The sequence below is a fragment of the Rhopalosiphum maidis genome, chromosome 4 (genome assembly GCF_003676215.2).
Source record: "Rhopalosiphum maidis isolate BTI-1 chromosome 4, ASM367621v3, whole genome shotgun sequence".
Classification (NCBI taxonomy): Eukaryota; Metazoa; Arthropoda; class Insecta; order Hemiptera; family Aphididae; genus Rhopalosiphum; species Rhopalosiphum maidis.
In genome coordinates, this window is record NC_040880.1 from 29,827,464 (window position 1) to 29,841,138 (window position 13,675).

Genomic DNA, 13,675 nt, shown 5'->3' on the forward strand with positions numbered 1-13,675 from the left:
CGTATAAAATAATTTATACAATTATAACATGTATTATATTTAATAGGTATATACTATAAAATATAAATATATAATGTATCTACAGAATATATGATAATGCGTTCTTATATACCACGTATACCATATTCGAGTCAATGGGTATCCGGTATCCCTGTTACCCATACTATAATATATTTAAATAAAAAAACCAATGTAATCGCAAGTAAACGCTAACCCATCAGTTCAAAGTAAATCAATACTTCTCTACATGAAATCATCAAATGTTTAAATACTTATGGATGATGGTCAGCGAGAAACATAGAAACGATTTGGACGAACGACTATATGTATAAGATGCAAGGTAATCAATTTTAACTCAAACCTATTTTTGTACATATCTGTACCTATGTGAGTGGTATAAAACTTTTTCTGCAAACATTTTAGAAACACTGCCTGTACTACGTATGAGACAGACATCGAAAAAAAAATATATAATAAAACTAGTTGGATGAATATTATAATAAAATCTAAATATATTATAGGTACCATGCAGCTATAGGTACATATATTATAGGTATATCTACTCCACTCCATTGTCGACGGATTTTTTTTATTTTTTTTTTGAAATACGATATTGTATTATTATATTATATCGTTTGACCGTATAAAAAAAGAATACATTTAAAACGTGTTCTATCTTATATTCAGAAGAGTTACCGATCGAAGCTACCGTAATATTATCATATTTTAAAAAGAAAAATAAGTTGATAATTACACTGCACGAGCGTGAGAGAGAAATGAGTGCATGTCAGGGTATCGACGAAAAATTCACGAAAAATGTCGTGTTTTCGGTTCATCTATAATGACGGCAATGGTGATTTTATAATAATGGTAGACGTCGACTAATAAAAAAAAAAAAAAAAACTAAGACGCGAACGCGTGTTTATAAGTGCGTGAGATGACGGCGGAAAAATATAATGACGGATTCGATGTAGGCAGGTAACCTATACAATATATATATATATATTTTTAGTACGCCGTACACGATGTACTGGACTTCAGAATATTATAATAACACTTGTAACCGGAGAACCTGTTCCGATCCGAGAACAAATTCTTCTGTAATCGCATTTTATAATGATAAAATAATAATAATAATAACAATATATATATATATCGTACGTGAATATATGAGCACTACAATAGCACAATATTGAATAAAATATACCTATACATAGATGCCTGTGCGCATCTCAACCGATGATTATAATAGAAGTAACTAATAAGTAATAAGCTAGAGCCGAAGATTTTATACAGTCTCCTGCACCTATAAAATTCCCAAAAATCCTATGTCACTGTAGTAGATTACCTTTATATATTTTTAGGTTTTACGATTACTCTTAAAAATCAACAAATATTAAAATAATCTTGGCACACTGGAAATTTAAAAGAAAATTTTTAAATTAAATCAATAAAGCTGTTGAACTGTCGGATATTTAGTCAATACTTTTATAAATACTTAAACAGCTATAAATTGGCAAAACTTTTTTTTTTCAAATTGAAAATTGTTTAAATGACTATGACATTAACGCTAATTCAGAGTATATTTGACATGTTTACTAAGCAATAAGTATACTTGTACTTATAATAGAGTTATAGAAGTATAAACAGTGGCATATTTCAATGATAGCCTAATAAATGGCCTAATGTCCTAATATATTGGCATTATTATTGGTTTGTGATATACTATTTAAAACTTATAAAATAAATAATATTATTCTTCGTGTCTACCAAAATATTTTTATAGCATAAGTGAAATTAATTTTATTAGATTCGACGACACGTTGTGAGATTTAGTTTACATTTTATCAGGGATATACAGGAATTAATAGAATTTCACCGGGTTATTAAGATAACAAAAATACCCACAGCCAAACATCGAAAATATGGGTAACTTTTGAAGTTTATTTTTAAATTTAGTTTACTATTTATCAGTTTAGAAAATTATACATTATTAATAAATAATTATACTATTATTTATTTTGTCATTCGTTATTTCGTCGACTGTCGGCACTGTTCGTACGCCGCACCTATCAGGTAATTACTGAATTACGTAAGTATTAATTATTTAAATAAAGTAAATAATTATTAATAAGAACCAATTATAGAAGACGGGAGTTAAGAATCATGAAGAAAAAACAAATCAATGTGTCACCAATTATTATCATTTTTTTAATTTTAATTAAATTTAACTAACAAGTTTTTAATTCTCATAAGTACTTAAAACTTACTCTTTTTACTGTACAAAGCATCACTGTAGCTATTTTATATACCTATAATTCAAAAAATAAAGAAAGAAAACTAAAAAAAGTCATTGATTACATGGTCACAACTCACAAAATGTAATACATTACATATTACACTTGTTTTAAGGGGTTTTAAATAGGCAATTTTATTGAACCTTAAAGAAACATGCAAATTTAAATAATGTTATTAATGTCATTAATCATTATAAGTTATAATACATTAATTAACTGATGATACATTTATGTAATGAGTTTGGAATAGTTCTATGTCAGTCTTACTATTAATTGCTTTATTTCTATACTGATTAGAAGCAATGGAAAAACATATTAATCCGAAAAACAATACTAAGCGAAGTTGGCTTTGACTGAACTTCGCCTTACTTACCCAAGTAAGATGTCGAAGTACGAATTCAGAAGTATAGTATCATGCATTTTTTGAAGTAATTAATTGTGGATTTATGAAGTGTAACCAAATGCATTCTTGAGTGTTGGCACCTGTATCGATTAAATTCCTAGTGATTTACAGTTAAATTATAAGTTAAGTTTTTAATTTGCAATGTTGTACATGGAGAACACTTATTGACGCAATTTTGTTTCTTCAGGCCATTTTCCTTAATGGAATAAATATTGAGTTTAAACAATGAATTTTTAAGATTTTTAGGTTTCTGTAAGAAATACTTCAGAAGAACTTTGTTTCTATTTTTGTTTCTTGTTCCATAATAGTGTCTTAGCTATTCAAATTAAAAATGTTATACGTTTTAACTAAAAAATTATTTACGCATTCCGTAATTAATAAATATGTGATTTTAGTCATTTTTGTAAAAAAAAAAAAAAAAAATAGAACTTTAAAGGAATATAAAATAAATTAAAACCATGAATTCTCTAAATATTTTAACTAATATAACAACAATTTGTGATTTATGATGAGAGTTATGAGAAAACTTTTATTAGATTTTTAAGTTTTACAAATATTTTATTATACATAAATTTAAAAAAAAGTTCAAACATTTTAAATGCTAATATACATAGTAAAAAAATATCCAAATTATTTTGAAATTCATAACATTTATAGTAAATAGTTATACAAAATAAATTTGGCAAAAAATTTATTATTTTTTCATATTTTTAAAAAATAATTTATTGTTGATTTTGGTTTGTAATGTTTGTATGACGTAAAAATGTCCACTTTTCTTTAATATATCATTTGTTTATCCCTATTATTTTGAAAAGTGTTGGAAATCAGCAATACTTCAAGGTATCAACAAGATCTAATTTTCTTCTAGAAATCTCTATCAAAATTCAAAATTGAATATTAAAGAGTTTTTACTGCTCTAAAAATAACTGATACAAAAATAAATGCATATCATTGCAAAATCAATAGATTTATCGCGCTATTAAAAATCTAATATTATAAATTATTAATGATTATTCTACTTTTTCTTCATAGTTGTTATTATAGGCTTGGACTTTTGGAGCTTTTTTCTTTTCGTTATTATTTCATCCACAAGAACGATAGAAATATTTGTTAGTACTTATAGTATTATCATAATAATTTAAATTTAATTAAGATTTAAAGATTTGTAATTATAGGTATTATTATAATAATTTATTTTGATTAAAACTACAAGGTGTATTTATTATTACATCATATTTATAAAAAAATATCATTGGAATTGATCGATAAATTATACCTACAAATGTGTGATTAAGATAGAGCGTTGAAAAATGCGATAATTACAAATTACCTAATTTAAAACTTTCGACTGTTTTAAAAATATCAATTTTGAAGATATCAAAAAACTGTAAAGATCAAAGTTGCTCAAAAAAAAAAGTAATTCAAATCCAGTGTCAAAAATGGTGGTTCCTATTTAAGAAATTTTTATTTTACTGCACATGCGTAGATAAAAAAAAGTTAAAAATTAAAATTTATCAAATAATATGTATTTATATGTCTTGTACCCTGTTAAAAATATCCGAATCAAATTAAAGGTCATGCGTTCGAAATATTCCCTGTTACCTTTAAAATTGAATACACAGTAGATAATTTATTAACTCTGACAAATCTTCAAAATATTTCTAATTCTATATTTTATATAGGTAGCATCTTATTTTACATAGTAGCCAGATGTCTTCCCCGCCTTCCAGTGCGTGTTTTATACAACATAGTAGCTTTTATGCTAAAAATCATTTATGATTTGATTTGACATTAAAGTACGTATACACACTATTATCATACACAAAACAACAATGTATGCGTGTAATGTGTTGACTGCAGCAGTGGTGTCGAACAATTGCTGGACGGTGCCACGGTGGTATAGATGTATAGACTATACCGACATACAATAAGGGGTTTGATATTATGTGATGATTTATCAGACAGCCTATACAAAAAAAAAATCATCGTACATCTCGCACCTGTTGCTTTGAAGTTAGTAAAAAATAAAGTAAATTTATTATGTTTATTACGCCATCGCCACTGGGTAAATACTCGTTACACCCCTTATAAGACCCCACCACACATAGACATATCAAATCTTTAAACATTATATACACAACCATCGTTTAACTGAAATTCGTTTATAATTATACATTATTATTATATTTATATATATGCGTATAGATACAGGTATATACTTACGATTAGGATTAACACTTAACAGTTTACAGTTTACACTTATAAAATACGATATAATTTAGATGTTCATATTTTTTGTACACATCAAGTATAAGATAAGCTTAAAAAAAATTATAGAAAAATGTACAATTCATAAACTTATTTTTTTAAATTTTATATTAATACATTTATCTAAGAGATTAATTGATTCATATTTTTTTTATAAATTTTTAGATTAGAAATGTATATGACATAAATAATTGCAAAATATATTATTCGCGATATTGTACAGTACACTTTTTTTTTAATTTACAAAAATTGTTTGTCGCGCACATTTATACATGCGGTTGTGGGTTTTTATGAATAAAATATAATCAAAATGTCTAAAAATGATAAAATAAACAATAAATTAGATTCTAACAACGCACTTTTATCGCAATTTTTTTATGTTTCAGTACACACAAACAAGAACATTTAATATTACGCATAGAATTAATAATGAACATCATGAACGACTTAATTAGCAGGGCTGTGAATTTAATATTTTCGCATATCGACGAATTTTATTCTGAATCAAAAATGGATGCGATACAAATTTAATTCAATATATTATCGCTGTAAATACAAATAATTATTTTAATTTTTGAAGACAGTAATGTCTTTATAAAAAAATCAAAAAATCTATCATTCGCGTTTTTATAATGATGATCCACGAGTTATTTCGAGTCTTCTAATATTATTATAATATCTTTCAGAACTCTTTCAAAAACCCAATGTTTTATCAAAGATTTAACAATTAAATATTTGGGTTATGGTGATTACTAATTAGTTCCTTATTTATTTTTCAATAACTGAAATGATGAACAGACGGATCGTAAGTGAAGGTAACTTCGTCTAATTATCGTCATTATAAAAATTATAGGTATAATAAGTATATACTTATGTTTCCCCCGTAATATATCAGTGTCCGTTTTACATCATTTTAAATCTCTTACGTCAAATGATATCGTTATCATTATTGTACTTATATACCTATAATGTACATATATACCATGCGTATAGCGCTTAATTTTTCAGAGCTATTTGACCCGAACAATTCGTAGCACATACGGTTGTTATTATTATTTCTTTTGATAATTCGGACAGCGTGTTTACCGGACGGATGCCCGGCGACCATCTTGTCCACTGCGACTGTAGACTGGCCGGGATGAACTTGGCCGCTGGTGCATTGAGTACACGCCCCCGAAATGCAGCACTGCTATAGGCGTTATTCGAGTTTTATGTATACGCTTGGTGGAGATAAGTATGTACGCATGTATATTGTTTAATATTTATTAGTTATTATTTTATATTATTGTATACCACGTATAATGTTCCGCTGCAGACCTACAATGACTCCAGGGCTCTATAGAGCCTCCCTTGACCCTTCACGGTGGTGCTTATACAAACATACAAATTAGGTTGTTTTTTGTTTATATATAATCTTTGTACATATCGAAAATTATTTTCGTGTTAGTGTAATGTATTTTAATGTTGTATATAAGAGCTACCCTCTCGAAAATAAATCGTTAATTCGCTGACAGGCATCACCTATATATAAGGTGATTCACTAAGCACGCTAACACCCGTTTTTTTTTTTTTTTTTTTTTTTAATGCAGTTATTCGAAATTTTTTGGAATTTTCAAATATATTTTAACACCATGTTACACGTCAAAATGTTCAGAAAAATTATTATACGCTAAATAATTGACTATATAAAAGGTATAAAAGGAAGGTTGTCATTTGAAAAATAGAAGTTTGTATCTCAATAAGACGCTCCTTATAAAGTATACGACATCTAAAGGATTTAAAAATATAGACATCTGCTTATTAATACAATTTAAATGTGGATTACAAACTGGATAAAATGTGGTATATACTTAGAAATTAAAACATGTAAATTAAAAATATTTAAAAAGAATAAAGAATCAAGTGAGTCAGTCATTTTGCAGCAGTGGGCTAAGATCTATGAATATGATGAATAGAATATAATATATATACTTTATGAATAGATGCTTAAATAGTAGAATGAATAAATGCATAGTGATATAATTATTTTATTAATATTATAATAAAGTAATATAATAACATACCTATAGATATAAAATATTAATTTTATAAGAAAAGATTGTACTTATTTATTTATTATAGTATTTCTTTACAACTCTTCAACTCTACACAACTTTTGTACTTTATTACATGATTGTTTTTATGTGTGTCATATTTTATAAAAACATTATTTTACTATACAATGGGTACTGTTGTTTAACGTCGTTTTAATAAAAACTAGCAAAACTGTTAAATATAAAATATACATACATAGGATTTATCGTATAAATAGAATGATATTTTATCATTAATATTATTATTTAATAAGATGTAATTTACCTAGATTTTTTATCTTTAGGTTTTTATTACTTGTTCGTTGGAAAATACTTACTACCCAATCACTTGTAGGGGACATGGAGAAATTCAATACGTCTTGACACCTTGTAGTTTACACTGTCGAAGATGCTTAGGTGCGGACGATACCGTATGATTTTTACGGTTTAACGGATAAAATATATTACTATTACGTAAAAGGCCCTTTATATTAAATCGACCGACGCCCGACATAATAGATGCTCACAAGCACAATTAAATCTATTGACCATATTGAATAGGTACCGGGTGTTAAATATGTCTCTCGAATACTTTCGTTTCGTTTGTCATTTTTAATTATGTGCTACGTGAGTCTAAACAAGATATGTCAATCGGGTAACGGCATAATGCAGACATTTTAATATTTAAAGTAAGGTCAATGAAATTTATCAAATTATTGTTAATGTAATTTATGTAAAAGTTAAATTTTTACAGGCCCAGCCGGTGACACTAGTAATTTAGATAGGTCTAAACTTTAAATCATCTCAACCACAAAAAAAAAAAATAATACCAAGAGAAGAAGAGGTGTTATACGCTAAAATATACTTGGAGCACTTATTAAACACGTTCGTATCTAACTAATAATTTTTATTTCTTATTCGCACCACTATCCACTGTAGACTGTAGTATACTGGTATTACTATATATTTAACGGATATCTTAAAAATAATTACAAAAACGTGTCAAGCGTTCGGCATAGTAGTTTTAGTGAAACAGACGAAATCATCTGATCGGTTTGATCGTCACATTTGGATCATTACACACGGGCACACCGCATAAATAATAAACGGCGTTTGTACTCACGAACACACATGCGTATATTATATATATACATTATGTATATACAAGTACTTTGCATATAGTACACCGACTTAAGCGTTTAGTTATATATTATAATATATTCTATTCCGGAGGCAGTTCCTTTATAAATGTTGTTCATTTTTTATTTTAAGGAAAAATATATGTACACCTATGTTCTTTTTTTTTTTGACGCGTTCGACAGCTGAACTTATACACACGCATGCGCGTAGGTATAAATATACACACAGACCCGGGAGAGTTTTGATTTTTGCCTTCGTTTCTGTTACGTATATGTATGTATGTATGTATGTATGTATGTATGTATGCATATTGTATATATGTATTTTATGTGTCCAAGAAGCCGTCCGGCAAGGTTATATATTATATAGTTGTGGTAGTGGTGGTGTTGGGCGAGAGAGAGGACCTGCAGCGGCTCGAGTAATTACACGCGCGTCCGACGCGCGGCATCGCTGGTCGGATCGCATCTGTCCATCAATAGTATATTTAATATATGTACGCACATACGCACAGATATTAAAATGTGTTGTAGTGTTGTGTAGAGCTGCGTGTGTGATGTGTATAATATATACATATAGTAGTATAATATTATGAGCGTTTTATCGAGCGGGATAGAATTTATACGAACACATTGGTCTGCAACTAACTAATTGGTCGGCAAGATTGAAAACATAATAATATTATAATATTATTATTAAGTGTTCGGGTTTTCACGAATAACAACTATCCTTCATCTAAATCCTCTAAACACGATACTATTATAAGTAAGAAGTTGAACTAAAAAAAAAGTGTATATAATAATGTCTATACCATTTTCCTATCTAAATATTTAAAACAAACTTTTTGTATCTTTAATAAGTTTAATAACATTATAAGTTATACATTATAGATATAATAATAATTAGAGAGTTAGTTATGTTTTTAAAGGTCCTAGGCCACTTTGTACGGTCGAGCATTAAATGTGTAAAATGCGGACACTTTGTATGGTCGGGTAAAAAGGGTACATTGCAGAACGCGGCATATGCGTGCGTAGACCTGAATTTCAATTTTTTCAGGCCCTTTACTCAATTCAAACCCTTTCTTAACAATACATGTACATATTTAAATAAATTATAATGCACGAATAAACATTACTTACATTATATCACATATTAATCAGTGGTATTACTAGTACCAAATTATATGACATTTCATTAGATAGTTGGACCTAAAATCTATTTTCAAGATAATTGCAATATTTATTTATTATTTTTACTTTTGTAGTCAATAACATTTAGCTGTTATAATCGTAATAAGTTTTACCACGCAAATTTAAAATATTTTAAGTTGTATTATTTTTTTTATCCCGAAACATAATTTCTTTTACCACATATTTTAGAAAAAATATCATTTCTATTTTAGTAACATTAGTTAAAATACGGACCCATATATATGCTATATAGGACTTAAATTTTAGGGCCCCAATTACATGTCGGGGGGTGCCCAGGCACACCCGGAACCCCCCGCGTGCACGCCTATAATTCTGACACATTGTGCTATTATATACATATGTATATATTATATACAATTTTATTAAATATTATTTGGTAAATCTAAGTATTTTATTCATTCTTCAAGTATTTGGACAGTTTATACATATATATATATAGGTCATATTGACCTAACCTTTTTAGGGTCAAGTGCCTAATTTTCCCAATTAAGGTTTTAAAAATTTTTCACGAGCCCAAAGGAAATTCATTTTTCTAAAAATAAAAATAAAGTTACCGATTTAATATACATTATTTTAGTAAGTAAGAACACATTTTTTTGGTAATTATAATTTTTAAAATGTATATAATTTGTTTTTTGGATTTCTTATAACGGTTTTATATGTGAACATTTTTAAAATTTTTTCAAAATGTAATCATTCTTTACTGAATTACAACAAATATAAACAAATTGGTTTTGTTAAATACTCCCGTGTATTCTAAATTGTTTGTATTTTTCTCGATTACTATGAAAAGCATTAGACATTTTTTTACAGGGCCCTCTGCAATCACTTTTCTCCAAAATACTAACTAAATAAAATTGTCTGCTAAAAATCAGAATCAGCGTTGAAAATGTAAGTATTTTTACTGCTTTTAAAGGTGACGTCAGCACACAGACAAAAAAGAACAAAAACATATCATTGATCATTGTACTACATTAAACATCATTGATTCATTATAAATACATGCATATCGCTCCGTTTAGATTCTATAATGATAAGAAAATGGATTTTTCTGCATTCTAATTTCCTATGTAATGTTTTGAGTATTTCAAACAATAAAATATGAAACATTATTATTTATGATCATCATAATGTTCAAAAATCTTCTTGGGAAATTAATGTAGCTAATTAAATTGAAATCATTCGGTATTCCAGTACACCGTGTATATAATATTTTATACTACAATTCACGCGTAAATAGTTAGAACGTTTATGCATATCGGTGTATATACAATTATATTTGCTTCTCTGAAATAAAAAATGACTTAAGGCTAATGCAAATGTGTACGTGTTGCCGTGTCGGGCGCGCTACTGCAGGTCTCCGCGTATTATTCAGTTGCCGAAAAACAGTTAGTCGGTCCAAAATATAATACTTATTATAATGTACAACTATGTGAGTATACAAGGTTCCAACGCGTTTCAGGACCAAATAATCTTTGTGTTTTGATTAACGACCGCGCTGATGCTCGAGTAATTTGTAAAGAAATCATTGTCGGAATTCCAAATACACCGTCTATATCGTAAATGCGTGGCGGTTGCTTCGTATCATTAGTTTCTATGAACTTTTTTGTTCCATCTCCCGCGAGTTGTTATTAATTTTTGTCCCACACCCAACACCGAAGTACAGCCGTCGCGCGCGATAATTGTTGTTGAAACGAAAAAAAAGGCTTAACCATTGGTAACAATAATTGATTGGTTATAGCGTATTGTTATTCTCCATTATTATACGTTGGATTTAAAACGATTGTCAAGTTTATTTGCATGTGTCCGAAATAGTTATAAATTATCTAATATAATGTCATGGATAAAAATTGAGCCCAAAATGTTTCAAGCACAAAAATTGTTGAAGATTCGTCTTTCACTCACTCTATAACTGTAATTGTATTTAATTTTGTAAAAATGTCAAGTGGTCATAAATAACTGATGTGACTTTCCACTGAAGGAGTGAGTTTTGAATTTCAAAACTCCATTTGATAAAAAAACTAATTTTATGTATTTTTAAGATTGTAGGATATTTGTGAGACTTCTACGAATAAACGAATAGGTTAGATTGTATAAAGGACCTTGTGTTCTTGTATAATTTTGAATTTGTCTTATAACCTGCATGGCACACGTACACGTTCAAAGATTTTTATCGGTTTGTAATAAGTAATAACGATTATTTTTTAATTGCCCGACTTTATCTTAGTATATACATTTATGGACTAAATAATAAATTATAGAATTCCGTTTCATACGACGGTAAAAATATTTGTTATTTTAACAATATTAACTTCAATTATTTAATAAAGCTAAATTGATTTAATTTTATTCTGAGCTGCAAGCCCTCTATCGCCCCCCAAGTAAGGTTCTAATAGGCAATAGCATATATTGAATATTGATTACCCATTTAAGTAATTTATATTATAATTATTAATTATTTCAAATTTACATTACAAAAATGAATTTTAATAATAATTATTAAACTCGTGTAGTTTTATATTTATACTATGTCGTGGAAAAGTTAATTAATAAATAAAATAAGAGCAAGCTGAATCAGATGAGAAATCTAAAAGTATATAATATTATCAGTCCTATACCATGTAAAGTTAAAGCAAGACATTAAATATAACAATTCTCTGTACATTGTAAAATAATTACACTTAATTAATTAAAACAATCCATTTCATTTACCAGATTAAAGAACGATTTAATGCGATAGAAAATAAGAATATATGCAGATATTGTAGTTATAATAACATTATAGTCGACGTGTATATTAAATTAATTTTAATTTTGTAAATTTGAGTTATCAATTGATGTATTTGTACAAAACAAAATTGTAACTGATACGTCAACAATCGAAAGTAATAATAATAAAAAAATAAACAGATCATTTTATTGTATAATTTTTTTAGTGATGCGATGTATAGTCGTTTTTCTAATGAAATACCTATAATACTCATTTCATAATATACCTACATATTTTTCGTAACGTCCTGTCGCCTGAAATATTTATTACTCACATCCACTCTCAAACGTATTAAAAAAATATTACGAATTAGTTATTATACTATGAAATATATTTTATATGATGTATATGTATAATATATATACACGGCTATAATTTTTTTTTATTTGACATACTCGTAGACCGTAAACCATTTGTATTCCATGTATTATAATAATAATAATATATTTATTGTCGTTCGCAAAGCACTTGGATTGGATGATTTTTATTGGTCGTAGTATATATTTTTTAATATTTTCTTTTACAATGCCTACCGTTATGACGTCATGTCGGTTGCAATAAAAGCGATAGTCTTGGTCGGTAATATTTCGATATACGTCTGTGTTTTAAATAATCGTCTTAAAAATTAGCATATGCGACGTACATTATATAATTCATTACATATTCGTTTGTACAGTGATCCCGTATAATACACACATACATACCTTAATTTATTGTTATGGTGATATTTGTATATAACGTATTCGTCGTAAGTTTGGTAATTTTAAACTTAAACCGACGACAATGAATAGCTCTTTATGTCATAAGACATGATGTTCTCACGCCGAATTGCAGACGAAAAGAAGCCTAATAATTATTATAATAATAAAAACGTGTATCTCACGAAAATCAGACTTATCTGTTTTACCGATTTTGAAAACAACGACGACGTACCGTTGGGTAGGTATTAACCCGATAACGGGGGTGGTTAGTGTCTTATAGCGATACTCGTCGGACGACAGCCTCGAGCGACAGGAGGGCGGTCGAACATCGATCTCTGCCTCTATACACAGGTATATAAATTCACGCTATTCGTCGTATTATTACGGTTTATCGATTATTATTATTATTATTATTGTTATTGCCTTTGATATTGTTTTAAAAAAAAAAAACCCTAAGACTTTTTTGGTGGGCTCAATCACTTTTTCCCGAACCCGTCCGCATTTACTCCATTCCGTGTTTTCTACCCCCGGGTCCTTACGCGTTTACAATATATACATATTACTCTGCCCGTGTATACACAATTTATATATTATATATGATTTATATAAACTATTTACACCGAATTATATAACATCAAATTACGATGTGTGTTTTTAGTTGCACGATAGGTCGACGGCGGACATCACCGCGTTGTACAGCGTATATTATATTATAGTATAGTAGGTATAGTCCATGGCCCGCAGCCTATTTTATTGTCCCAAACTGGATTAAAAAAAAAAAAAAAAAAAAAATCATAAAAGGATGCTGAGACGAGC